The following is a 5,912-nucleotide window of genomic DNA, read 5'->3' as shown; positions in this document are numbered from 1 at the left end:
TAATGTAGTTTGTGTATCTTTTTGGCAGGGAACAGTTTCTTCTGCCTGTTCCATTTAACTGAAGTTAATGAGTATTTTTTTTTTTTTTGGAAGTTCCAATATATCATAATAAACTAAATGAATTCAGATTTCGAAGCTGAGCATCCCAAAATAACAGTCTGTTGTAATTTGGCTCAGGATGCTCAAACGTTTGCTGTCTTCCTGCATTACAGAATGGCCAACAGCCAACCTCAGCAGATTACTGCACTGACACTGGGCGTCTATCAGACCTTTAAATCAGTTGAGGCAGGCCAGAAAAAACTTGCTTTTATCCATTTTAAGGTCTGTAGACTCTGCTTGTCAAGTGGTTTGCTCTCCACTGATCACACAGACTTTTCCATGGCTTATGCAGCTATGCATGGAAATGAATACTCCCCAGAAAGATATGTCAGACTAAGCTTTCTTAGGGTTTTTCTACTTCATTGCTGGCTTGCTGAAAACAAGAAGATAAATTGCAGCATAAGGAATAAAATGAGAACATGTGAGAGCTAGAAATGCCTTGTGGGAGCTGTTTTCTATCTCTTTTTTCTTTTTTGTATATGGCTGATATGACTAAGTGACACTGAATTATTCTGTGAAAGTTGAATTGCTACTTTTTGTGACTTCCTGCTCTACAATTTTACTGTATCATATATCTGCAATAGGGCAGGGGGAAGGAGGGGAAAATGGAAAACAGATGAGGGATATCAGCTTGGCCCCATAACACTACTCATGATCTTCAGTGGGTTTATGAGTGTCAGCATACGAGAGAGAAACAGCAACGGAGAGGCATTCTTAAAAAGATTTATCTCAAAGTATCTAATGTGGGAAGATAATTACAAGCTTATACGATGAGGTAAGAGAATTGTTTTGTTTATACTAGAGAAGATAAAGTACATATTTCTTCCATCACGATGATATATTAAGAGGAAGCAGAATATTGTGTGTTAATTGCCTTTTTGGCTGGTGCTCCCCGAGGCCCCGAAGGACAGAATGACAAGGTGCCTTTTAAAGCTCACGAGCTCGCTCAGGGCAGCCGCCCTGCTTAGCTGCTTGCATCGCTCAGAGTAGATTCATTTCACGAGACCTAACAAGACATTCAGCAATAACTTCCCCCTTAATCAGAAAGGAAGGAGAAAACAAACAGTAACTGCACCCGATTTCCTCCAAGCAGCTTTTTGGAGGATGTGACAGAATTGGGCTGGTCCGGCCCTCACCATGGAGCATCGCAGCTCCTCCCAGGCAAACGTGCATTCTGTGGACTGCTGGGTGCCCAAATTGTCCATAGCTTGTGATGAAGACCCTGTATGGATGCTGCAGGCTGAGGAACTGGCAGAGTTTCGTGCCTTTTGACAGGGGTAAGTTAGCCATGCCACCGCAGCAGAGCAGAAGGCTTTCACCTTCTCAGACTCTAATGAAGTACTGGTCCCTCACACCAAATTTGATAGCCAGAGCATGGTTCATTTTTGTTCCTTTCTGCTCTTGCTCACTCTTCCTACTCCAAATACAGTCCTGATTTTTATTTTATTCTGAATTTCCACTGTATGTCATATCTCTGAAGGGCTGCACAGGCTCTTCTGAGGTTTCAAAGACAGCTCGTGCTGCCTGCTGCTATTCCGATTGCTGGCCTAGATGTTACTATACATAATAATAAAGCTGTATACATGCAGAGGGTCTTTTGGACACAGTTTTGGGTGGAGCTGGAACATAAATTCCATTAGTGCCCTGCTGTGTGAAGTGGAGGCAAGTGGGATTAGTGTTCTTCCTTTTCAGTGGGCTCAGGACACATCGAATGGAGCTGTCTACAAAGGAAAACTAAGAGAATTATGTGATCTTTATCGGGATCTTTTTACAAGACTGAGCTGTGAAAGTAAGAGCGTGGTGTGAAGGAGCATCTGCTACATTATTACCACATGGGACATGGAAAGAAGACCCAAAAGGCAAGTGTGGGAGCATTTGGGGTGAAGAAGTTGCTCAAAAAAGACCTAAAAAGACCCAGAAGGGAAGTATTTTCCCTTGATATCAGTATTGATAGTGAAAACAGATAAAAAAGTGGGAGTGTGGGGTTGGATGAGATGGAATTTATTTTATACTGATGCATTAACAGGCTCATGATTAAGGTCATTTCCCATCAATTAACCCAATTCTCCACCAACCCAAGCCAGGCATGAACTACTGGCTGTCAGCATCACTGTCACCAGGATATATTTTCCTGTGATATTCTGATTCCATCTCTCTGGATCATTTTTTGTTTGCTTCAGCTCCTTTTGCACCTGAGCCACACAGGTCCTGCCATGTCCTGTGTGGGGCTGTGCCTCTGAGAGTAAAATGAATGCAGGATCATCTGTTTATTCTTCTATATAAATTCTGCTGTATTTAAAACACAAGCACAACAACACGCTTGGAGATATTTCCAGTGCTTTTGCTCAGAGTCTTGGAAAATGAGAGCAAAGGCTACTCTGGGAAAAAAAAATCCAACCTGAAATCACCGCTAACAATGGAGATCCAGCCTGTTGCATGGATGTGTGGTTTAACAAATGCCACTATAGCTTTTGATTATGGGAATAATTGCTTATAATATTCTGAGGACAGTAGAAATGTAATTCTATCCTGTTGGTCATTTCTCCTAAAACTATTACTAGAGAGGTGTAAAGGTGTTTTTTCTGTACAAGCTCTCCTTCTGGCCTTTCTGTGCAGCTCACAGAACAAAGTAAAAAATATTTATGGTACTAAAGATTCGGTAATTTCAGCCTTCAGATTTTTTTATACAAGGAAAGCTTTTTAAATAATAGATGTTTATTATTGCTGAAGATTTCTTCATTTTGGCTCAGAATACATCTTGCAATTTCTCCCTTTTGGTGGAGCAGCTGTTATTTCTGCCTATTGCTTACTCTGAAATGTGTATAGAAGTGTCTACTTGTGTAAGTGCAATTTTCTACGTGATTGATTTTAAAGTATTTGTATGAGTGTGCAGAAAGTCCACTGCACATGGATTTCATTTCAAACTAAACATCCGCCCGAAAGCAGAGGTTAAAACAAGTGCAAACCAAAGTAATGGTCATTCACAAATAGAATATTTGAATATTTCTTTGCAACAATTGAACCACTCTCAAATAGATTCACAGAAGCTAATTGAAGGCTTAGTACAGAGAGTCCTGCTGGAGAGGAATAATGAATAAGGATGCACTGGAGAAGAACAAGGAGGCAGCAGGACCAGGGTGGGAGGGATGAGGAGGAACGAAACCAGCAGTGATAAATAAAAACCATGAATTTCCCTGCGGGGTTTGTGAGAGATGCTTTTCCATGAGAGCTCTCCACTGCCCAAATAGTAAATGCGACGGCTCTGCCCACCCACCTGCACACAGAGTATTCTCCAGTCCTGCCCTTGCCTTGCTCTGTGTATCTCCGCACAACCAACCCAGACTTTTTGGGGCAGGAGAAGCAGCGTGTTGCTCAGGATACGTACTGGCGCTGGGCACAGGAAGGTGACGGGGCTGCCCCATCCCTCCCCGCTCTCAGCCCTGACCCCTCTCAGATGCTTGTCCCTGCTGACCCAGTGTTTGCTTAGTCCTCAGGAAAAACCTTCCCCAGGAAAAATCATTGCCAAGTTTTTTTCCAGCATTTGCGGTTCAGAAAAATTCTGTTGACTACAATGCAGGGTTTGATGTCTTGAGGACATCAACCCTAGTTTTGGAAGGTCACAACATGAACATGGTAATCCTTATGAGCTCATCCTAGGACAGGCAGCCCTGCGCTCCTGGGGAAGATGCTCTTCTGAGGGTCTGGGGCTCCTGCTCCTTGGAAGTATCCAGGAGAGAGGCTCACGGGTCTGTAAACCAGCTGTGCAAATGAGAGGGACCTTGCAACTCCTGAAACACCAGTCTGGGAAGTCAAGGCAGAAGCCCAAATCCAGGTGCCTGGCTCTGCCACCATATGGGAGCTTCACAGTTGCAGAGAAATAGCAACCGACTGCTGTTGCCAGAGGACTCAGCAGTTGGCAATGCCTTTGCTGTGATCTCCCTCCTCTTTTCATTTCACTTTTTTGGAACTTTAAGTCTTTCCCTGGCAATAAATTACCATGCCTGGTGGAGGAGGAGTAAATTTTAAGGCGCGTTCTCTTCTGGGGCCAAAGGTTCTAACTCTGACCTGGAAAAATGCACATCCATCAGATCAGGCTTCACAGCCCTAAATCTTTCCCCAGAGCCAGGGAACCAAGTCACCCCTTTTTGGGGAGAGTGTAGATCACTCCTCCCTTTTAAACAGAGTGCTGGAGGCACTCATAAAGTAACTCCATTTTATAGAGCTGAAGCTGAGAGAGGCTTGTGTCAGGTGATACCTAAGAGGGTTCAAAACCTCCCCTTTTTCTCAGTAAGACCTGAAACCTCCATTTCTTGTCTTTTAGGCTGTAGTCATGAGCTTTTGCAGGTAAGACTTCACAGTTTACCTACTCAAATGGAGACAGCAGTGAGGCACTCCCTGGGGAGAAGAAACACAACTGAGGAATGGTTTTGTGGATTTTATCCAAGAAGCATTAATACTGTTTACTCTGATCAGATTTATTTACTGTGGGGAAAAAAAAAAAATCTTTGCAAATACAAAGTGCTTGTTATTGCTGAAGACAACTTCTGTTTGGCTCAGTGGCTCCTCGCTGGATACATCACAATTCCCATCCTTTGTCGAGCAGCTGCTCCTCATGGCCACTGCTCAGTCTGCAAAGCCGTATGAGGGCTTTGCAGAAGTCTGTCCATGAGGTCAAGTTGCCACAAGGCACCCCTTCTCCTTCTTAGAAGGATTTAGGCACCTCAGTTGTTTGTCATTTGTCCACTATGTAACCTCTTTAGGACTTCTGCACGGCCTCTTTCCTGGCAATCCTGCGGTGATTAGCACAGTGACAGCCTCATGTGAGGGTTTGACTTCTCTGCTGCCATTACCTTTACAAACACCGAACACCACGCTGCCCTTGGCTGGAGTGGAGGTTTTCCACGCAAGCTGTTAGGACAGCTGCGATGCCAGAGCTGGCTTCAGGGCCAGGCTGGCTTGTGGGGACTTGTCCCACCAGCCATGGTGGGCCCGCAGCTTTGTGTCTGTCACCCTTCAGAGCAATGGGGTGGCACATGGCTCACTACAAAACTCACCCCTGGGCTTCACCCCAGAGCTGTACACAACACCAGCAACCTGGCCAAGGGGACACACTGGTGGCAGCCTTATTGCTCTGTGTTGGTCTAAAAAAAACCAGAAACCTCTCACTATGTGTGACTCCTGACACAGGAGGCTCCCAGGGAGCTGGGGTGACACCAGCATGCACTGAGAGGGTGTCGAGCATGGCAGCAAGCACGGGGTGACATTCAAACAGGCGGTGGAGCAGGGCTGGGCTGGCTGGATGGCAGCCAGCAAAACTCGCTGGGGCATGATGATCGCAGAGGGGTTGAGATCGATGGGACCCCCGGAGTGAGTCCAGCTACCCTGCTCTGAGTCCTGCCTGGGGAGCGGATGGAGGGGAAAAAGTGCAGAAGAAAAAGCAATTGTAGACGAAATGCTGAACTGGAAGGGAGGGTGGAGGACGCTCCTGGATGCTTTCTGCTCCCGCAGCTGTGGGGCTGTGGGGCACGGATGGACCAAGTTACAGATGGATGGATGGACGGGTGGACCAAGGGACGGATGGATGGATGGACGGGTGGACCAAGGGACGGATGGATGGATGGACGGGTGGACCAAGGGACGGATGGATGGATAGACGGGTGGGTGGGCGGACGGACGGAGGGATGGATGCCCTTCCAGGGGGGCGGCCCCTCCTCCCCTCCCTGCCCCTCCGGCCGGGCCGGGCCGGGCGGCGGCTCCGCTCCCCCCGCGGGGCCGCGCCACCGCTCCCCGCCCCCGCGCTGCCGCCGCCGCAT

Source organism: Streptopelia decaocto (genome assembly GCF_964273445.1).
Source record: "Streptopelia decaocto genome assembly, chromosome: 12".
NCBI classification, from domain to species: Eukaryota; Metazoa; Chordata; class Aves; order Columbiformes; family Columbidae; genus Streptopelia; species Streptopelia decaocto.
The sequence above is the reverse complement of the archived record's forward strand: the minus strand, read 5'-3'. Positions refer to the sequence as shown.